The sequence below is a fragment of the Empidonax traillii genome, unplaced genomic scaffold, assembly GCF_003031625.1.
Source record: "Empidonax traillii isolate 1590-97213 ecotype Southwest subspecies unplaced genomic scaffold, ASM303162v1 scaffold305:size1471525, whole genome shotgun sequence".
Lineage (NCBI taxonomy): Eukaryota > Metazoa > Chordata > Aves > Passeriformes > Tyrannidae > Empidonax > Empidonax traillii.
In genome coordinates, this window is record NW_020955498.1 from 1,414,180 (window position 1) to 1,438,600 (window position 24,421).

At 38.5% G+C, this 24,421-nt stretch overlaps 1 protein-coding gene across 3 annotated transcripts in view; it reads right to left on the minus strand.

Annotated features, from left to right (window-relative positions):
• The window catches only part of CALD1 (caldesmon 1), a 169,754-nt gene that overhangs the window by 139,741 nt on the left and 5,592 nt on the right, over window positions 1-24,421 (minus strand). The gene's annotated exons all lie outside the window — the stretch shown is intronic.

Here is a 24,421-nt window from a genome sequence, read left to right on the forward strand (position 1 = left end):
CCTCCCTTCTCTGCTCCCTCCTTTCCTCCCAGAAAAGTATTTATAGATTTTGCAAAAAAGAGCATGGTCATAAAATATAGTTCATCTGCAGCCCCGCACAGAACGACCTATTTTTAAGGCATTCTCTTTCCCTCACATGAATGCCTCCTTGATTAAAAATAGTCATAGTATCATTTTAATTTTATTAATTATTTTGTCTTCTACTGCAGACTTCCTTCCTAGCTGTGTAAGTATGCATGACTGCACTGCATGTGCGTAAATGATAAAGACCCTCTTTGGGCAGCCCTTTTAAGGAAGGTTTCATCAGACCCATGTTAATCCTTCCAAGCTCAGCCTTGCTTCTCTTCAGTCAAACACTAAAGCATTTTTTATTCATCTCTGGGTAGGGGGTTGTCCTAGTTTTTATGAAATTTGGTTGTGTCCAAGACCACTAAAGTTCTTACACCATTTCTCTGCAGTCCTCAGTTCACAAACAGGCATGTGAAGTCACTAGCAGAGAAAAAACAAAGAATCCAAAGACTCAGTTCAGGGTTTTCATATACTCCAAGGACTCTAAAGTTAACTATTTTTAAAGGCTGACTACATCATTAGCCTCTCTCCCCTATGTTTTGCATTCATCTATCTTACACATCATTTCTTGTGTGCTTTCATTATGCCTGACGTCAGAGAAGCTTTCTGCTACTGAGGTCTGCCTTGCTTCCACATCATATTTCAAAATCTTATCTTGCATAATCGGTTTCTACTTTCTCTCTTCCCAGCTGCTTTGCTAGTTATTTACATTTATTTAAGATGTGTTAGGCTGTAATTAATACGAAACATTTTCAGAGGCAGTTGCAATTGTTCTGACAAATACGTAGGAGTTGATGAGTCAAGCCTCCTCAAAAACAGGTCAATGACATGGGCATTTTCTTTATAAACATCCACCTTAAACTGAGCAAAGGTATCAGTTCTGGTTGTATCAAAGAAAGACCTATTTAACAATTAGTCATTAAGCTGAGTGGTGAGAAAAGAATACAGGTGAAGTAAAAATATTTGTGTGTACCTCCTGCATCTCCGATAAGCCTCAGCAGCAGGAAGTCACCAGCCTAAGGGGTGTGTATTTGCTTGCTACCTGGGCTATCTAGAATCACTCCAGTTTACATTAAAAGAACGCCTATTGACAAAGGGAATATAATTATTTATTCGATGTAGAGCAGCTATAAAGAGAGTCATGAACAGGAAGAGTACAGTACAGGACGGTAAATGCACCCACACTTCCATAAGAGAAAGACACAACCTTAATCCCGGCTGCACAGAGTGGCACTTAAACCTTGCAAGGAGATCTGAGAATGGATTAGGCTGAAGGTGTGTCACTCACTGCTTTTCTACTTAACAAGATCCTTAACAATGCATCCCATTGCATTTTCAGGAAGATTCTGAATTTGTGAAAATGTAAAGACAGAAATAATTTTTCACCCAGCTCTGGCCAATATCTGCTGACTCACATCCAGATTCATCTAGTATCTGAATCTTCCACTGACCCCAGAGAAAGTTTGTGGTTGACCACAGAACATAAACCTAGGTAACTGAATATCATAATGCATATTATTTGCCATGCAACAGCAAGCACAGGGAAAAGAGGGTACTAGGTTGCAAAACATTTTTATGCTTTGCATATTTTTTGGAATAGGAAAGAAAACCACATTAGGCAAAGCAATGTATTTGTTTTGTCTCAAGGACATTGGCTCACAAATAAATGTTACTGCAACTAGTGAGACTTCAACTCATTGTTACCCAAACAAAAAAACAAACAAACAAAAACCAACCAAACACAAAAAAAGCCTTTTGGAATTCAGATGTTATTCCTCGAACCAACAAAATGTAAATAATTCAACAGTTTCACAACCAACAGTATACAACAGAATGACTTTCCTATGTAAGTAAGCATCAAAGCAGAGCAGAAACATGCTATGAACTCTAACTGTTTTGTGGCAGCACAAAACTGGGTTCAGCATTAGAAAATAAGAGAAAGGCAGTGAGAGGGATAGAGGCACTGGCAGACCCTAAGCAGGCTATGCTTCAGCCTTCTTGAGTTTTACACCAATTTCCCTGTAAGAATAGATTTTAGTTGAATTTAACATGATTGAAGGGATGGTTTTATCTTTCAGATAGTCACTTCCTGCTAGACTCTAGCATGAAAATAGAGAAGTCAGAGAGGCTTCTCAGTTAAACTCTTTTCTAGGTAGGGTGACTATTTGACTATCAAAATAGGAACTTTGTAATTCTGACTACTGAAGAGGATTCTACTATCCTTCCCACAGTATTTTTGCTTTTCTTCAAGATCTGCTACAGCTCAGTCTAAAAATCAAAACAAAGCAAAAGCTTTGGACAGTTGTCCTATTGGCTGTATAATTGCAGGGAGGTAGATACAATGAGAGAACTACTCTGCAGGGCAGGGAAATCAAAATAAAACTCAAAAATACAAATGGAAGATAAAAGATCCTGTCTAGAGGGAAAGAGTTGCAATAAAGTAACTTAGAATGCAATCACTGTTTTTATTTAGAAGACCTGTCGTATCAGCAAGAATAACTTGGTTATTTTGCTTTTTTTTACAAGGCTGGGTTCTTCTCATTGTACAATAGCATTATTTTGTCTTTTAAATCTCAGACCAAGAAGCTAGGCCACTGAAAATGCAAGCGTGTGCCAAAATGGGCAAACATTTAAGACCATCCACATGTCCCATCTTCATCCAGCAAAGAGACAAACAGCCCTTTGATATTTCTTTGTTTCTCATGGAAAACTAATTGATGTTGTTTATTATCAGCTTTCATTGGCAACACTCATGGAGAGTTTATTAATTTTAAGTCTTGATGCCATTGGGCCAAAGCAAACTTTCTATAAGGATTACATTAGACTAATAAAGAGCAAAGTATTGTATAAACATCAGTATTCATTCACTAAATGGAATTCAAGAAGACTGACACTTAAATATTTTAAAAACGAACCCTCTTGTCAGCCTCAGGATTTCCTTATCTTCAAGTTGTAGAAATATTCAAAACTAAACAATAGTCTTCCACACTATTAATTACTCCCATGACATAATATACAAAAACACAACTCAAAGAACATTATTATTTGAATATGCTCCATCTTCCTTTCCTGGCCCTGTTGAAAATCCCTGAATTAAGAAGTTCATATGTGAAATGATGCCTATATTCATCCACTCAGTGGATGCCAACTTTACACTTCTCCCTGGCAACCAAGTTAACACTTCTCCCAGCTGAGAGACAATTTTGTTTGGAATGGCAAAGCCCTATACCATCAGAATTGTCACATCATAACAATGACATGGAGTTTCAGTTCAGTTCAGTTTCATTTGTTTGGATATACGTCAGAAAGAGGATCTCTGGTTTCTACAGCCTCAATGTTTTTAATTCTATTAGACCATCCTACCTATTACAGCTTGCATCTACTTTATGTAGACATAAAATAACATTACCACCTGTAGTTGAGTGAAAGAAGCTGACAGAAGGAGTAACTACAGAAACAAATCTGCCCTATGCTTTGGACAAAAACATGCCCAGAATACAGGGAAGAAGGAGGACTTGGAAAATTAAAGTGATGGGAAAGATGATATTAAAAATAAAGGAAGAAAAGCATCAAAGAAGATGAAAAAGATGGTCAGAATGACTGGCATAGAGGGAATGAGACCACCCTGTAAACTGGTTAGTAGACTCAGGTTTAACAACAGGTTTGAATAGGTCCATTACGCTAGAGGCTCAAAGCAACTCTTACAGCTCCTCCAAGTTGTTGGAGCTGCATGGTGTCCCAAGACATTGTGACATTATTCTTTAATATTTATAGTATCCTCAGTGATGCATGTCCCCTATACAGACACCAAAAAGACCTACGAACTGCACTGCTTGATTTTACGCCTAGTAAAGAGACCCATACACCAGTGGAGAAATAATATGCATTGATTAACTGTCAGAAGTGCACAGAAAGCCTTATGATAACTCTGTGCAACAGGGCTCATTCTACTTGTGTGTTCAAAAACAGGCGATTAAAAATAGATAATCAAAAAGGGGGGGAAGGGGTGGAGAGGGAAGAGAAAAATGCAGATTTAAGAAATTAGATGGCTAGTGTTGCAGCTCTGAGTTTAATCTGCAAAACAGCTTTTGTGTAAACAGTTAGATTGTTCTCCTCCAAGCCATTCATTATCTCAGATATTTTTCTAATTTTGACTTCTACCCACTAGAGAGCAGAAACCCTCTAAATAATTATCATCTAGGGATTCCTCAGCTGGAATTTGGACCAGCCTACATAATTCCTCCAGACAGTGCTCCTTGACTTTTTCCCATAGACCTCACTGTTGCAATGCAATGCCTGGAATGCCAGCTCCATGCTGCAGAGACTGGGCTTCTGTGCAGCGATGTCAAAATCAGTCAATGGGCGCCAAGACTAAGGAAACTAACAGTATGCTCACACTTTTGTATTTGCACAATAACTTGTTTCTCAAAAGAATTTGAAAGGGATAGGAGGAACCAAATAAGTAATTACAAGGTTTTCTAAGTGATGACGGATTAGCAGTCTCATAGGATGAAGCCCTTCCCTGATCTACAAAGCTGACAGAGTACTGGTGAAAGCACTGGCAGCCGTGTCAGCCCACCTAGGTACAGAATGACATCCAGTTAATGTCCGGCTACTTTTTGTATTTCATCCAGGGTGTCAGAATGGGATAGTAGTTTTAGTGCTTCTAATAGCAAATCACCAATCCCATTCACAGCTTTGCCTTCTACATATTTGTGGGAAATCAAAAGGACTGCATTCCAACATGAGAAAAACATGACAAACTCCACAAAGAGAAGGCTTCAGATAATGCGTCATGTCTTCCCCTGGCTGAATCTCTATGTGATCTCTATAGGTTTCTTGCAATACACAAGCACAAATATATCTCTACTCACTTTTATTCAACATTCAACCACAGTAAAGTTTTCCTTTCTGTCTACATGGTCTGCATATGATTTTTGCTGCAATAGTGAGTGATTCAAAGTTTTAGATCTCTCAACAAACCTGTGAAGAAAGGAGTAATTTCTGCTCTCATTTTACAAGAGATGACTGTAAAAGCCTTTACTCATCCTCCTTAACAAAACACTTCAGTCTCATTAAACTGAGACACTGCCTCAATATGCAGGCTGCCTGGTTGCACATAGCAGTCACATCTTTGTGTGCTCTCTTGTGGTGCCCTGCACACCACCTCCCTGGTAACATGTCCACAGCCAAGCAATAATGGACCACACCACCAATGTAAACTTTATTACTAGAGCAGAAAAGGGGAAAAAAAATTAAAAGAAATGAACAAAAAAACCCTTTAAAAATCACCACACACATACAATTTCAGCAGTTCAATCCTGCCTTTACAACTGCAACCTCTGGCTGCAAACAGCCTCTTCTAGGAATAGGATGCTGCAGTGGGAGCTACAATGAAAAGTACAATGAGAGGTACAATTCTGAACAGATGCAGCTAAGCCCTTACAAATCCCTGGGTAGACATAGTTAGTTTGAGAGCTTAGAGTGTGACTAAGTTTGAACAGTCTGAAGATGACATAAATCAAAGTAGCCTCTCCTTCAACTTGGTGATTTCCTCCACTTGGAGTTCCTTCCACTTTGAAAGAACGGGCATAAATCAGTCTCTCAAAGCAACGCACTCTGTTCACTGCATTGTGTAAACTGCCTTTTCTTGAGGAGAGAAAAATGAGCTTTCTTCCTCATATCTGCTGGTACAGCTTAAAAATTTGTTATAACAACATGGTGCTCAGTGATCAATTGTAGAACACAGACTGAAAGTTTCTTTCCAATTCAAATGCGAAGGGAAACCTCAGCTCTGTGGTAATAGGGAAGTGTGGTGACACGTGACAAGTACTCTTGTACCCACAAGCATGTGCCAACGGCGGGGTTTTTAGTATAATTCTGAGAATAAGACTATAGGTTAAAGCAAAAGTCATAGGAGATTTCTGCATCTGCATTTTTTGCTACCTCCAAACCATGCTCATTAGCACAATCCAGATGTTTCCTTTGGGATTTCTTTAGATAACCCACATGAAGGTAGCCAGCTCAGCTACCTGAATAGAAGTCATGTCAGTTATGTGAGATAGCTGAAGACAGCTCAGCCTTAACAATACAGACTACCATGGCTGCAGCTGATCTCCCAGAAGTAATAATCCTGAGATCACTTTGTACTAGAGAAGAACTGCTACAGAGAGTTTATCACTGCTCAGTTGGTCTGAAAGTCTGAAGGACTGGATCTTTTTCTTGCAAAAGTTTTCTGCTACTCTTTCCTCTGCTATGAAATACCAAACACCACACACAAGATGCAACATAAGAAGCTTGTCACATGCTGTGCACAGTCCAAAGACTGATTTCCAGCCTCCAGAATATAAGTGAAATTTGTCTACAAGACATTTATATACTAACATACCCACTGGGGATATGGTGTTCCATAATATTCACTTATAATAACTAAGAGAACAACCCATATTTATGCCTGTAGATGGCTGCATCAAGTAGTTAGACATTTTAAAGGACACCAAACCAGGGTAATCATTCACAGAATCATAGAAACATTTAGTTTGGAAAAGATCTCTAAGACAATTAGATCCAACTTATTTCATCAGAGTAAATACAGAAAAACTCTCAATGCCAAGAGCTTCATTCTGGATGCAGGGTAATGTAATAGAAAGCACTAATATTAAACACTAATCAAGAAACTACTAAAAATTATCAGGTCTCTAGTCATAAACAGTTTACAAAGAGATAGAATATATACTTAAACAGAAACCAGCATGTTAACGGGTTTTTAATTACTATGACTGATGAGCAATGTTATTGCCAATGATATCTATAAGATACATCATTCATATCAGTAACTTTATTGTACCTTCCTGTGATCACTTACAAGCCCTTCATAAAACAAACTTGGAAATAAAGTACTGAAGTGGTCTTAAAGGAGGTTTGATCACAAAACCCTGGAAGACGTTCTTCTTGATTGCCCCCAACGCTTGTCTTGATCTCAAGCTCAAAGATGAGTTCCAACAGACAAGTACTTGGCTTGGCCAACATGCATGTTTCTAGGGAAACACAAAATAGAATTCTGAAGGCATAAACAGTAGTTAACTACCCAAGTCTCATAAGTTTTAATAGGATTTATGTACTTTCTGTCTTTGAAAAATTCTTTGAAAGAAGTTTATTATCTTCAAATACTGAGAATCAGATTGAAATTACCTTATTTTACTGCCAGTTACACTCATTTTCATTTGAAGATGACATGGACATGGACAAATTACTCCAAGCATGGACAAATTAGTCTAGTTCTTTTATTCTGAGATCAGGAGAGCAGTGAATGTCATTTATCTGAACTTTAGTAAGGCTTTTAAAACTTGTTTCATAAGCATAGAATATCTACATAGGGAAATGGATTGAAAACTGGTAAAACCATCAGGCTGAGAAAGTTGAGGTCAGTGTTCCAAAATCCTGTAGGAGGCCAGTCACTAGTGGTGTACACCAGAGTCAATACTGTGACCAATACTTTGTAACATCTTCATAAATGACCTGCGTAATGGAAAAGCCCACCTTTAGCAAAGTTGCAGGCACATAAAACTGTAAAGAGTGGCTGATACACAGGAGTTCAACAAACACAGGTCGCAGATCCTTCATCCTTAGAAAAAATCAAAACCCAAATGGACACAAGCACGGCACACCTACTCTAGCTGACCCTACTTTGAGCAGAGGGGGTGAACTACAAAATCTCCAGGTGTCCCTTGCAACCTCAGCTGTTCTGTGACTCTGCATTTACAATAAAGTTTCATGATGACTACACATGTCTCGCAATAGATGTAGAACAAAATTAGTGTGCAACATACAAGCCACACTATCTTACATAGTCTAAAATGTACAACAGGACAAATCATGAGGTAGTAACTCCTCTGTTGAAACTAGTCTTATTGAGGTTATGAACAATGCACATTAATAAAGTTTTGCTCTAAAGAATAGGCCCCAATTGTACTATGATTAAAAATCATCTATTGGAACAATTATTTTTGAAAACTAATCATCTTACTTGAAACTGCTGTAATTGCTGCCTTAATCAACATCATAACTTACAATACAACTTGCAATTAACATATGGTAAATAGCATGTGCCAATTAGACTATCATGTGCACTGCACGTCTGATTCCTGTTTTCAGTGGAATGCAGCTATTTGTGCTGGATCTTATCCAGAGTCTCTGCTTTGACTTCTAATGCTCTTCAGATGAGCAACCCTCAAGTTTCTGCAGCAGTTAAAAGGAAGACGAGATTCTCGCACACATGAATTATGCCATAGATATGAACCTTGAAAGGAAGTTCATTAGTCATTTTTAGAGCTCCACTACCTTAAAGTAAAAGAAAATGAATCATCAAATACATCTTCTTCATCGCTGCTTATTGTCATCACAGACAGCGAAGTTAAAACTCTAATTATCACCCATATCCCACCATTTTTCCTTTTGTTCCCTGTCCATCATTTCTTTTTCTTTCTTTTACTTTGTTAAACTTCATGGCCTGGAAACAAATACTGGAATTTTATTTAATTATTCAAGGTCAAATCTCTGCTGTTGCCAGGTGTCCTCTATAGATGGCTATGGATTCACACTTTCCAGGGCCACCTATAATTAGAAAAGCAGAAGATAACGAAAAATTCTAAGCAAACACATGATCAAAGCATGAAGAAAAACTGAGAGCTAGCTTAAAACTTTCATAAGAGTTGTGTTAACTTTCTAAACCCAAAATAATTCAAAGGAGCATGTTCCAAATTGGGATGGGGGCGGGGAGGAGGGAAGAGAGGGGAAAAGCACCACAAAGTCTCTGCTTTTATCTACCTCAGTAACTCATGCTAGAGTGGCAAAACAATCTTTATCTAAAAGATTCCACCACTGATGAGGATTACAATTCTATTTAGGGTCCCAGAAAAAACCGTGCTTAGGGAGAAAGCCACTGCCATGATTATCAGCCAAGCTACACAAAACTGTTCAAGCCTTTGAAAGACCCTTCTAGCAGCAAAAGAGAAAGTTGAGACCTAAGACTTCTTCCCCTACTGCTCTTGGATTCTCATCTGATCAGATTTTAAGTCTTTGAGGCCCTGGAATTCTTTTCAACATAAACAGTGCTTAAGCTCCCCCTAAGTATGGTAGAAAATTGTTAATACAGAAAATAGAAAATGCTTTGGTTTCTTTTCTCTTGGAAAGAGAAAATACTAAAAGTCAAAGGAAGCACGCAAAATTTTTCACACTAATCAATTGACTGCTGTAGAGTCAAGGTCTATTATGAGCAATGTAGGCATTGTTTCAATCTGAAAGCCAAGGCTCAGTTGTCATTTCCATCTGCGTAATGTACGTAGCAAAGTTTTATGTACTCTTGCTGTTGTCAAATACAGAAAGAGAAGAAAATGAAAACATGAATCAGTGAAGTAATTTTCCTTCCCTCATACAACCTCAGGCTGAGATGATGTCAGATTTCATCTGCAAAACAAGTCTGAGTGGCAGCCACACTTGAGAAAATAAAATCCAAAGGAAACTTATCTGATGATTCATCAGGCAGCATCCCTACTGCAAAGGCTTTAATAGATCAAATGTTTGTGTGACACATGGCTATCACTGCTGGGGAGCTTTGGCTTCCACAGAACAGGGAAAAAGTTCCTGAAGGTTATACTCTCTCCTATGCCAAAAAAATCCTGAAGCAATTATAAGACTAGTTACATTAACTCTCAAGATATCTAACTTCCTGCTTACAACAAAAATGTGTAGTAACTGCTATAATTTCTGACAGCTCTCAATCATCACAACTAAACTATGAATCCTAGTATGAACACAAAGAAAAACACTCAGGTTTCTTTGATTCTCTTACTGGAGTAAAAATGGGAAGCTTGGGCATGGGGTTAGTTACGCTGGCATTGTGCCAGCTGGGGTGCTGCTTCTGCCAGGGAATTTCTCTGCAAGATAACTGTTGTTGGATTGCATCCTACTTGCACCAAAGTGGACAAGTTTGGGACTGGGAACAGAACCCTTAGTCTTGACCTTCCATCACTGCTGAAAGTCACACTGTAATTTTCGAAAGAATAGAAGTGCTTGGCAGAATAAAAGTTAACTCCCCCTCACTATATCTCCTTTGTAGATTGAGATGTATGCATACCTTGCCTAGTCTTAACAGATCTCATATACCGGTATTCATCTGGCTGTATCAAAACATAGCTCTGCTGCCTTCCTCTTTCCCAGTCATAATCAAGAAAGCTTTGGCAAAAACAGGGGTTGGAGAGAACAAAACAATCAAGTGGAATCTGCTTTCTCCACATTTCGCTCCCCTTGCTCCTGACTTGCCCTACTATTCAGTACAGTAGCCTCCAATCAAGGTCGGATTTGAAAAAAATGAGGGGAAAATTGACCCATTTTTTTCCACCTTCCATATGACTTTTTAGAAGGACCAGTGAGGAAAGAACATGACACCTTAGCTGATGTATTAGTGACTCCTGTCATTTCAGGGTAACCTTAGGCTTGGAAAAAAAATGGAGCAAGCTTGAATCACATTAAAGTCCTGATTTAGCAAAGTGCTTTGAAACACATGCTTATAGTTAAGCATGTGCCTAAATTCTTTGCTGAATTAGGACCTATGTTGGTAAAAGGGGCAATTGATTAATGGCTTCTGACAACCACCAGAAACTAATGAGCCACAGACCTCTGCTTTTTCCTCCAAATGACTGTACTTAAATCCGAAGGAAATTTCATTATGGAAACAGAAAACATTTATAAATAATTCATACACATCTCCTTTGCAAATAATAATTTTTATCTGTAATTAGTGGTAAACCCAAACTTCCTTTCATACGATAATCGGAGACAGTGCCATTTGCCCTATGAAACTGATTACTCTTTCAAACCCATAAATTTAAGTCCATGGTTTACAGAAAGCTCTGTGAACCCAGCTAAATCAACCATGAAATATGCACAATCCCACATACTAGCCAAAAGATTGCCTGACTGAGGCAAACTTCAGAATTAATCATGCCAGCACTGTACAATCCACCTAAAACTAAGAGTTTGGTAACATGACTTGCTGAAACCTGCTGCATTCTGCTTCTCGCTGAGACACATTATGGGACCAATTCCCAGGAAATTCACACATTTATTAACTCCCCCATGAGAGAGGCAAAAAGGTCCAGAACAGTGAGAGGATTATTTCAGTCCTTAAAGATGCAATCCAGCTCCCTGTTTGCCAAGCTGTTTGCCATCATGGAAATTTTCCAACTGCTAGTGTGTTTTAGCTGACTTCACTTTATTTGTATTTAGAGGTAGGAAAACCCTGTGGCCAACGCACATCTACAGGAGCCATGATATTCAAGCGTAATGTCAAACTTACCTAAATATCATTGAACAACTCATCTTTTTTTCCCCAAGTGCCATTACTACAGCAGAACACTGGCATCACTTCTAGCAGGATAAAACGAATCACTTATGTTAACACTGTGAGGTTCTGATCTAACAGATACACCTAGAAACTCAAAATCCTAAGTTACAAAACAAGGACGTTAATCTTTGAGGCCTCATTATCATGCATAAGGAATCTAAAATTATACTCCCTTTTCCAGTTTTACATGTGTATTTCAGTCATCTGAAACAGGTTTTGAGAGTAGGTACATGCAATATAATGAAAAATAACCTAAGAAATAAACAATTGATGCCATACAACAAGACTTGAATGGGTGTTTACAGCATTTCAAGGGCAGAAATGGAAGTGGCTTTCATGAAACATTATAACTGCAAGCAGTTAATTTCTTTCATTCACATCCTCTTTCTTGAAAGAGCACCAATTCACCTGTAATTTTAAGGATAACTAAAGTAGTTTGAAATCATAACTGACTGAGCAGTTACACCTAGACTGAGGTTTCATAATCACTAGGTTTGTGCACAAGGTTTGTGCACCAAAGCATGCAAATCTGAGCATCTGTGATCACATTTTAGTCCTATTAGCTCATGGTATTGCCACCTGCATCCCACCTTTGTACCAGCTATGTTACTGCTTTGAAAGCAAAGGCAATACCTAATACATGAAAAATCCTGCCAGTAGGAAATTAGCCTGTCAATTTACTTGCCAGTAACAGGAATCAGCAGTGAGAATTTGTGTCACAGTTGCATTACACTATCCAACTACAATGTTTCCAATTGATTACTATGAGCCCTAATGCATAATTTATCGCTGAGTCATGACTTACTGATGAAGTGGGGACTTCGTTGCCACAGTTTTATTTAAATGTTTCTTGAATATCCATTATGGCCTTTGTAACAGAGATGAACTCTTAAAGGCAGCTCTGAGGGAAGAAAAGTGACATCACTAACACGCCTGAGCCTTGGGGAAATGACCAAAACCAATTATTTTTTTATCAAAAAGAAAAATTTTCAGTTCCCTAGATTTAGATCAGATCTCTCTGGACCAGACAAAATCTAACAAGGCCCCAGAGGAAAGGGTGGGGAGAGAAAAGAGAAACCTTTGATTCCCCCACTAAAATAGAGACTACCTTACTAAGTAAATGTTCAGTGTATACACTTGTGTTTCACTGTGAAGAGGAAAACAAATATCTAACTTTATGGAACTGACTTATCAATATGTTTATTCTAGTTCAGATTCTGGCTCAAAACACACTTCAAAGCCTATTTCCTGTTTCCATTTCATTCAATTAACATTTTGTAAATGTACATAATGCAAAACCAGAATTTTGTTAACAATGCCTAGCAGTCAGCTAAGGTGTACATATTTACCAAAGCATCATGCACAAGATATTCCTAGGTTCAGACAGAAAACTTTCAGCCCAGTTTCAAAAGGAAGACAAGGTGGTGAGCTTAAAAACATATGTCCTTCCCCATTCGGTACATGAGAAACTTTGAAACAGCAGGTATTTCCTTTTCCTAGCACATTGAAAATCTACAGTGTATCAGTTATCACCTAAAAGGTAAGCTTGGATATTTCTAAAGGTGAATACTGTAGCTAGGTTGTCACCAACCCAATAAAGTTTATCCCTGTGGTAAGTCTCCTCTGAGAAGAGTTGGCCAGATTCAGCTTGACTCACACAGAGCTCACAGAGTTGCACCACCGACATCTGGCCCCATCCATCAAACCCACACCTGGACAAATAATGTAAATAAACCTTACATTCTTCAAAGGATTAGAGCCTTTTGTCTACTTGATTATAGTAACAGACCCATTGTGAATTCTTACCACTAAGCTTTATTACAGTAACAAGTCCAATTTTATATTTCCTTAGCCTTGTATTTCCAAGGCTGTTTTCTCTAGTGCACAGTTAGACTGACACTCTTTTTCATTCCTCCTCTCTTTTCTAAAGTAGAAAAAGCTGGCTTGAGTGGAATGAATGGCACAGCAGCGTTAGAGAACATTTATGGATCTTTCCCTGTAAGACCACTGTTCTAAATTCAGCATACTCGAACCACAGCAAATGGATGTTAGGAGCTAACAACTTCTTTGCTACCAGTGCAGACATTCTCAATTCACTTCTTTAGGGGATGTATGGAATAAGACCTGTCCTCTTCATTAGCAATCATCTGAGCATCTAGGAAACCTCTGTGAGGCCAAGCTGGAGGAGATCTGGATGATTCTCCCACTGCTATGTAAAATCACTTCAAAGACTCCAAAGTCTTTCAGCCATGGTGTAGCAAGGACGATTATCAGAGCAAGCACCTTGCTTTAAGCCATTCATCTTATACTGAAGGATAATATTCCTTCCATTCAACGTAATTCCTTCCATTCTAATAATTCCATTCAACATGACATCTTTCCCAGGACTCACTCCACTTTCAACAAAATATGTTTGCTCTTCTGTCATAACATTACCTCCTCTTTCTCAAGATTTCTAAAACCAGATATGAAGCACACCCATAGGCATTGAACAAACTTGGCTCCAGATCCATCCTGCTCTCTTAAAGTGTTTCTCTAATCGCTGTTCTAACCATTTGCAAAACCTCACTGAAGCATTTCATGCATGCATTTTTATTTCCCTCACTGTGCTAGGGCTTGCCTCCCTATTTCAGTCTATTTTCTCAGCCTGACCTATCCTGTGAGGCCACTTGGTCCCAGTGTAGCTGAAAATATTAGATGGATCAAGCCATTGATCAAAAAGGTCAAGATTCTTCATTGGCACATATTTTCCTATTAATAGTTTAAAAAACCCATGAAAGTTAGGAATTGCAATTGAAGGCACAAGTAACTAGTATCAGAACATGCAAACCCAGGCAATTTTCAGCATTTTGAGCATTCTCAATTTATGGGCTTAATCTCTCCAAAAATTATAATAACGGTTTGGTAATTGCTTTCACAAATGCTAGATAACGTTTTACTAAATGAGGCAGTAATTGACAGCTCATAAAAATAAAATGAGGAACAAAACCAAAACCCAGGACTGATAGCGAATCACACTGTAGGAACAATCTTATATGGTTGGAAACACAGCAGTTACTGACAGCATTCCCTTCCTCTTGAGTTCAGTTCCTGACTGGAGTCCTGAGTACATCTTCAGGTATACATCACTTCAGAAAACAGGGGGATCTATTGGAGGAGGGCAACAAAGGTTTTCAGAGATGTAGGAAACATGGTCTCCTTAAAGAAGTTGGAAGGGTCAGGTGTGCTGAGCCTAAAAAAACATAGTAAGTCTCACACATATATTAGAGAATGATAAACTCTTTACATCTATTGAGGGCAGGACTAGACATATTGTGCTTAAGATGGAGCAATGGAGACTGATTTTCTCCCTTGACACTAGCAGTTTCCCTACCAATTAAGACACTTGGGAAAACTATGTAAAGGGAAGGATTATTAAGCACTGTTACAGGTCAAATGAGGCAAACTGCAAAGCTCTGAATGGGACACTTCCAGAACAGAATGCACCACTCAAAAATTATTTTAAATAGCGACCTCTGGTTTGGGCCGATAGAATGAACTGGATTACTTGCCAACATTTTTTCTAGCTTATCTTTTATATTTTTTAATACTACTTGCATACTTTCAGCCTAAGCGAAGTGTGTGTCTTCAGCAAGAACAGCAGTAATCTTGTAACTCATCAAAACATCACAGGAAGAAGGAAGTACACAGTCATTACCTTCTCCACAAAAGCACTTGCAGAGAAGGATTCCTAAGGATTCACCTAGTAAGGTAGCATATTCTTATAACCAAAAGGTATCGAAAATCAAAGACAGATGTAACAAAACCAGAATCCAAGATACTTTGACCATGGACATTCTGCTAATACAGATAACAATCAAACCAACATAAAGAATCCCAACCTAAAACAAGATTGGGATAGCTGTACAAATATAGTGAACTCAAGATGCAGATTTTTTTTTCTGCCAACCATACAGTTTTAAATTTCATTAATGAAATTTCTATTCTTTAAAGCAAAAGAATCTGAACATGAAAATTTAAACAAGATACATAAAGAGATACTTACAAAGATACCTCAGCTGATTACCTATTTCCTGTTCTAGAAACTCCACCCTTAACCATCACTGTTTTTCACTTGAATTTCCCCACATACTTAATTTGTTTATAAAATTACTTTTCCTAATATTATACAACTCTGATCTGTTACTTTTGTTGGGATCATAAGCATAACATCAGTGACATCAGCTATAGCTGCTACTCTGTCAGCATCAGCATTCTGTCTGCAACACTGGCTATGATCTATTTATAGGAAGATGAAACAAATCCACAATTTACTATCAAATCGTGCAATAACAAGCAGGATAAGACAGGAGAATTCTTTTTCTAATCCCTCAGCATTCAGCTTATATTCTGGAGCATGAGATTTATTTACTTTTAAATTCACATGCACATCTACATATATGATTCTATATATAAAGAGTCATAAAATAAAATCTTCTTTTATATCCAAGCTGCATAATCAAATTCCTGGCAAGGTGATTAAAATTCTGGAACAGATATGAGCTGGAATTAAAAACAACAATAGGGAGACTTCTGTGCCAAAATACAAGTCAATGTAGTACTAACTCGAGCCCCCTCTGCTACATGACACAGGCATATGGAAGGAGGCATATAGAAAAAAAAAAAAAATTAAAGCAACACCATTATACTGTCCCAAAAGCAACACAGGTGGGCCATAATCAATCAGTACTTCAAAACAGCAGCCTTTTATACACATAAACTAGGAGGCTAAATCCAGCACATATTCAGATCTCAGCTTCATACTGCTGCCTCATGTCTAGGAAAGCAAATCAAACCCAAAAATCTCCTGCTGCATTATTTGGAAGTTCATTGAAGACTTATACGTTTAGCTCCAAGCTGTAGCCAGCTTGCCCACATCATGCTCGAGCTTGGATTCTGTGAGTTTGGATTCTCTGTAATTCCAGACATCCCAGTCTTCCAGCAAGCACAGCCATATTCATTTCATACAGGTGAATCCTTTAGCAAAGTCACCTGGACTTAAAAGACACCATCTCTGAGTGTCTGAGAACTCATTAGCTCAAATCAAAACTGTCTTTTGCCTATATCGGCGTAGATAATATTTAGACCACAGCAGGGTTTACCAAGTCAGCCACCAGAAGCCTTTTCTGGAGATCAAGCTCTTCTTCAAAAGTCTTCTTCTAAACAGATTCTAAGATCTTTACACAAGTCAGTCTATATCTCTGTTTCCTCTCTGCACATGCCTATTTTTGTCTATTTTAAGTTGGAAACACTTCAGGGAGGAATTGCATCTCACTAAGTATTCACATGAACAGAATCCTATAGTGTCCCTGAATTCAAATACACCTCTGGTATAACCTAATACATAACAGAAAAAAATCTGATCTGGCTCTGTCTTGTCAGGCTATTCCAAAACAGAAGTATACAAAACCAAGGCATTTTGCTGAATTCCAGGATCTGCTCACATAGCTCAATCCACTAGCCCAGTACTGGTGGTTTAGGATTAAACCAGGGAAAGGTCCACATGCAGATGACAGTAACTGAATTAGTTGTGGTGCTAACAACAATACTATGGCAGGAAAGATTTCTACTAAGGCTGCTCAAAGGCATCCAAAACACAGGCTATACTTTCCCCAAGTGCAGTGTGGGTCAGCTTGGTTTCTGTGTCATGTTACCCTGCCACGATTTCCCCTCTCACTGCTCAGGAGATACTGTCCTCTGCTCACAACTGCCTATGGTTAAAAATATGTCTTAGTCTGGTCAAATATAAATTCTGAACAACTTTTTTACTTTCATATTCTTTATAAGTGGTCATGGGGGGAGAGGGGGGAGCTTCATTTGAGTGTTATTCTGCTTGCTCGTTTTATGTGCAAGTTGGACAGTGTAGAGAGCAGGTCCAAACCAGAATCTCCTATGTTCCTCTCATAGTTAAAGCTGGATCAGAGTTCAGATGAAACAGTGCTAACATTTCCAAACTGTTCTCAGAATATTTTAGCTGGAATGTCTTCCGGACAGGAGCTGATTTTGGGAAGTCTACCTAATGCCAAAATTCCACAGAAATGCTTCTTCATTGAACCATAGCCCTACAGCAGAGCTCTTTTCTGTACTGGATCTAAAAGGGAACCAACAGAAGTGTTTCCCTCCCTATTATGCCTTCCCAATTTCCCTCAAGTGGGTTCAGTACTGAGGCTGCATTTCCACTTACTTTGATTTAGTCTGATGTGGGCAAGCAAAACAGTCACCTAAAACATCCTCCCTCTTACCTTAATAGCTCATGCACCTTTGCACATCCTCCTTATCCTTTTTAAACCTTTCACACATCTTTCAGTCCTTGCCCATGGCTACAGCCTGTGGCATTAACTTTTACACAAGTGGTCTTGCAATCTTTCAAACACCAAATTCTATAAGCAGATATATTCAGTGAGAAGTTCAACTACTACTGGGAACGCTTTTTTCAACTGTTTATTCTCAACCACCTCAGAGTTTCCAAATATAAACTTAGCCTACTAAAACTGTAAATCAGGGAGGGATTTGTAAACCTCAGGGAACATTACTACAAATTTCTGAGCTAATATAAGCAGTACTGGACTGGTTAAAAAGACTGTCCATGAGTCAACTGGGCTTTCAGATATGTTACAATATTCAGAGCCCCTCCCCAGGTATATACCAACAATAAACACTAGCTCCTCACAAATTAACATCCACTGAATGTTTCTGCAATGAAAAGTTCATCAGCTTTTTATCTCACAGATGATGGGTAGAGGAGAGTTGGAAAAGTCTGCCTCCAGCAGCATCTGCTTCATGCAGCAGTGTATGATGCAGTTTTCTTTTACCCAGTGTAAATCCAGTGCTCTGTCAGGATTACCAGCCCAGGTTTAGAAGAATCATTTATGATGTGTCAGTTTACATGAGCTCAGACCACATGTAAAAATCTCTCCATGTTCCACTCCTAGCTCTGCTAATTTTTCATGATATTGCATTCATTTTGTGCTGATATAATAATCAAAAGGCAGGCTCACTTCTTTTTCCAAGACTGTCACTTGAATGCATTCTTGCTTGTGCAGGTCTCTCAAAATAAAAATCAACAGCTGGGTAAAACAATTAAACAAATCTGGACCAGTTAAAACCATATTCTCAATGGGTCTCTAGTGAACTTTGCAGAGGTTACATTCAATATAAAGTTCATCCTTTTCATTTTTATTCAGTTTCTCTCTTCTTTTAGCAAGGTAAAAAATTATTACAAACAGAATTTTTAAAGATGGCTGTCCTCAATTTCAACAACTCTGGACAATATAAGGTTACAAGTCATGTAATGTGGTTTTCTGCAGCCACTTTTACCCAAATACTTTACATTTCCGCTTTATATTTTCCAGATCATGTACAAACTTGAACCAAGCCTCACAGCCCTACCAAATGCAGCTACTACAGTGTTATCATCCTCTAAGACATGAGGGTCAAGTAGCCAAATGACTTGTATGAGATCTTACACACCATCAGCAAAAAGCTGAAGAGTCAGAATCAATGTAATTCCAGCCTCCTGGCAGCACAGTGTCTTTAGCTACAAAACACTGGCATGGATTCAGCCATTTTTTTCATCTTTGAAAAATGTTACCAAAATTTTTAATTGAAAGGCTTAAACTTGGCCTTGCTTAATATTAGGTTTTAGTAGTACATGCCAAATAACGCATGATGTGGTAGCAGAAAGAGTCCACGCAATATTAAATGAAATACAAAGACAATCTCACAGGGCAGAAAGATAATATCCCTAACACAGCTCTGTGATGAGCATACCAGGAATACTTTGCTCAGCTCTGGAGAACACATTTCCTGAATGACAATAAAAACCCAGAGGAAGATCACAAGAAAGCCATAAAAGTGTTAAGCAAGTAGAGAAGGACTGACTTACAAAGAGATTAAAAGAGCTATAGATTCATCAACTAAGTCCTACGTAGGGGACTTGACAACTGTTTGCAAGTACTAGAACATTAGCAAGGACAAAGAATCATTTTAGTGAAACAAGAGTTTACAGCTACAGGGATTAGTATTAAATTAAAAATTAAGAAAACTTTTACTGATCAAAAAAGTAATTTCAATAGCAAAATCTTACTGGAGTGTAGGATAGACCTGATAATATGCTTAACCAACACTACTGCTTCTCAACTTTTCATCCCTTAAGAGCGTAAAAACTGTCAGCTAAATCCTGAAAACATTCTATTTTGGAATTTCTTCAGTGGAATATTCTATTCCCTGCTGGGGAAATTTCAACCATCCGTATCTCTGATGCAGCACAGATATGTCAGACCCATCGCTTTTGCACTACCCCAGTTATGAAGTACAGCACTGACTAGGACCTCCCTGACACAAATAGACCCAGCCTGCATGTTCATGAATAATGTCCCAACAGGGCATTTCCCAGTCTCTCTCTCTAGATGAGAGCCATCTCACATCTAACCATCCTGAAAAATAATCATGAAAACAAATGCTACAACTCAATATTTACTATTTTCTAGTTGTCCTCTGTTTTGTCCAGGAAACAGGACAGGCACATAAGTGGACCTTGCTGACAGTCTGTCAGGACACAAAAGGCTCCATAAGCCAAACTCAAACAAACTTTGGGAGTCACTAATCCAGCCTTTCGCCCTGCCTCTCTACTGGGATCTAACATGCCTTGGGTGAGTCAGCAAAGGGAATGGGTATACTCGTGTTTTAGCCAGTCGAGTTCACTTCACTGTGCTTTTTCCCCTGAACAACAGCACAGTATATGACTACTGGGCTTTTACTGGGATCTGATGTGCAGAGTGATCAACATCTGATCAACATCATGGATGGAAAGCACAATGACAATGTCCTTTGTCTTAGGAAATGCCCTTTTTTTTCCTACCAAAATTTAATGACAATTTTGAAAGGGTTCTATTTGTCTTGTTTTATTAAATCTGGTATTTTTTAAGAAAAGCAGTGGCTGTCTACTCCACAAAATATGGGCACGGGCAATAAGTACATCGAAGGCCTATTGCTGGCTGGCTAATTTCCATGTATCCTAATATGGTTAAGAAAATGTTTGACTGGAGCCCAGAGCAGAGCGCCAAACTTAACAACTCTGCAGTAAGCAGAGTGCCACAGAGTCCTCTGCTTAGACTCTCTGTGCAGAGTGCAGTTACTGCCTATTCTCATGAATTAGACCATAATTATACTTCTGCAGTTACACAACCCAGACCCTTTTGTTCTCTCTCTCCTGCCAATGAAGATTAACACTTGCTGCCATACAAGGCTTTCAGAGGTAGCAGCTCATTGGAGTGTTTCCCTTCTTGGGCTAGACATATTAAGGAAATCCTGGGTATCCTGAGGATATAAAAGAACATTCAGCTGTATGAGGCACACTGTATTTGTGTAAATAGCAAGGTTTCCAAGGGCTCCAATACAAGAACACGCTTTCTTAATCTACTGCTAATGTACATATGAGATATTCTGCAATATCAAACCTATTTACAGGGCAGGTATTTTCTTCACTATCTGCCCTTCTGCTGCTGCCACTTATGAAACTTGGCAAGCTGCAATTTGTTTACCTGCCTCTGAGCCCACCGTAAAATAAATTTTGCACACCTTTGTTATATGTTTGCATATCTGTCTTTCAAATTTTGATGGGCAGCAAGTGGTTTAGGGTTTCTGAAATAGTTAAGCCAAAAGAGAGTGACGAAGCAAATGAATGACATTATTAAGGTCAGTCTTTAAGTCCCACTTCAGTCTTCTCACTTATTCTTTTATCTAATGGCACCAAAAAAAATTGCAAACTCTGATATTAGGGATTTGGTGACAGAGGCAAAGTGGATCATTGAGTTTATATCAGCAAAACAACTCATTTCAGGCCTTAAAAGAGCAACACCACCTTGATTATGCAAAAGGGTTGGCTGGCCTCTCCCAGATCATTTCCTATGAGATCATATGCAGACTTTGAAACAGAAGGGACCAGTTTCAGGAAGTCTGGAAGCCTTTTATGGATTATATTAACAAGGCACAAGCCTTGTTCCCTAAAGCTGATTGTACATCAAATTCCATCGCAGCCACGTGCCCTTGGTTGGAATGCTAAAGCATATATGATAGTACCAACAACAACCAAAAAAAGCAGCAATTCTGTCATTTAATCCCCTTGACCTTTTGTGTGCAGATAGCACACAATAGGTTGCGATGGTAAACTTTCAAGTATCCTACAGAGTTTAGCTACAATTTTAGTTAAATACCTGTCTTATTCAGTATAAATAAAAAGTGCTACACTGCATAATTTTGGAATGATATCTCATAACTATTAGAAGTCAGTTTTGCTTTTTCTTCTCTGATAAGTACTAACACAAAAACGTGTATCTACACAAAACCAGATCCATGCTTGAAATATACTTTTTCTTGCTATTTGAGGCCTCACCTAATGTATTTACTACTGAACATATTTTCCAGTCAGTTCACTTACTATACATTTACTCTTGATATAAAAAATTAGAAAGCCCACCAGCAACTGCACTCCTTTTCCAAGAATTAATGCTGTACATTTTCTTATTTTTCAGAATTTTACATCTAGGCTTTATTTTCTGGGGGACACATATGGATAAGGCAGGTGCCTGACATGCACCAGTGGTTCAGCAGACCCATGAGTCTATAAACACACCTCAAACGCTGTAATTCTGTTTGGAATTGTGACAACATTTATGAAGGCTCTGGCCTTCAGGATCTTTAGCAAGGTTTATGTATCATTTGGGTTTCGTGTTAACTCTTTGGTGATGCATAAATTGCACGCTGAGCTTTCTAAGACCTAGACTGCGAGAGACTGAATTTCACTGTGGGAGGCAAACTAACCTGTTACTGGAATTAGATAACTTTCACCTATTTATTAGCAATGATATTAGCAGATTTTTCCGTTGAAAGTAACACAACTTTTTCCAACAGCATCTCTCAAAGAAAAGTTATAATCTTCCCTTCCACTTATAGAAGAGGAAGAGAAGCATGGAAAACGAAATGCAGTTACCTACCCAAGGCCAACTGGTCATTCAAGAGCAGCACCTCTTGTCTCCAAGTTAAATGCTTCCCCTCATGAAGCTGCACTTTTCTCCTACTATCTGCACATCATTGATGCTATGGCTGGAGAACCAAAACACTCAGAATTAACATTACTCCAGCATTAAACTTCCATCTCTCACTAAAAATAAGACACATTTTTGTTCTTGTTGGGAGTGGAGAGATATAAGAAGCACCTGAGCAGAGGAATGAAAACCTCATAAATTTATTAGAATTATTTGCTATCTGTTTTGCTGTGCCAAAGAGGATGCAACAACTGAAAAACAACCAATGACTTCTCTTCATTTGGGGAATAACTACCACTAGTAATATCTTCTGGAAATCCATCCTTAGAGCCTTGCTCATTGCTATTTATAGCTGAGTAAATATCAGAGGATTCACATCTTTTTCCCTGAAAAAACAAGACCCTTGGCCTTAACATTTCTTTGGAAAGTGTTTCAGAGGAGGCCCTGCAGTAGTATTTCCTTCCATTAAAATTCCCTCTTAAAATATTTATGGCCCAAAAGAGGAACACTAGACCTCAAATATACCACAAATATGGATAAGTCTGCCTGCAGGCATTTGGAGACTAGGAATTTGCCCAAAACATTATTCTTAAAGACTTAACCAACTCTCTGACAGCATAGTTAACAGTCTCAAAAAAAAATATTTACTTTGACATGCCTTTGTCAGGACAGCTCACCAACTGAATATCGCATGGTTTTTCATTGCTTAGTGATTAATTATTCCCAAGGACAGAAACTGGAGCCTTTACGTTTCTGTATGTAAATAAAAAAATATGTTTGGGAACCAATACTGTCCAATAAACTAAATTCTAGGTTTCTATTCTCCTGGCTTCAGCCCAGCTCACCCTGCCTCTTCTTTCCCTCATTTTCTGATATAATCTATGACACCCAGAGGCAAGAAGAGCAGGCAAGCTAAGGATGACCACACGAACTCAGTATGTTCTCAGGATTCTGCTCTGCTTGGGACACTTGAATTTGCCTGATGAACACCAGTCATCATAAAGGGCAAACTAGAAGAATGGTACAAGATAGGCAACATGATTCAGAAGTGAGCCTTTATCTAAAAGTGAATGCAGACACAATAGCCATCAGCTCTGCCACATATATGACCATGACTTCTTAGGATGCTTACAAAACATTACCTTTATGGGAAAAGCCAAGATCAGATATGTGATGTCCCTCATCCAAGACACAGCCCTTGACAGTGGCCAATCATTTCAGAGAGGTGTTCAACAAGCAGGGTAAGCATTCAAGGCAAGTCCTTTCACCATCTCCTCATTGCAGTTAGCTTCTTCACTTAAATTTTAAATACTTTTTAATTGTTTTCCTCAGTCTTCACTACAGTAACTCTGCATATTTTATCACTATTTTATGTAAATGTTCCACCCTTTTGGATCAGTGAATTTGCTATGCATGACATCATCACCTCAACCTGTGTAGTTAGAATGATGGAGTTTCCCTATTCTTCCACTTGAAGCAATTTGTGCTGAACAGCAATTATGAAACAAGTGCAGCCTGGGAACATATATTATCATCATTGCTTAGAAAGACTCCTATTAACTGCTGAAGCAACAATCTTTTGAAAGACTAATTTTCTCCCATCTGGCAAGCAGAATTGTTTTACATGTCCCTATCAAACTAAAACCAGAAGACCTAGGCAATATAGAGTCAACTGACTTTGCTAACATATTCATCAACATTATTATTTCAATGACATATAATAGTCTCCATATTCATAACCTTTCACCAGGAGAAAGACTAGTATTGCTGTTGAGCTGACCTGATTGCCTCAGTCTGTACCTCGAATCTACAACTGATGTGTGTGCAAAGATGATCACATGTAGGTTTAATGACAAAGAGTTAG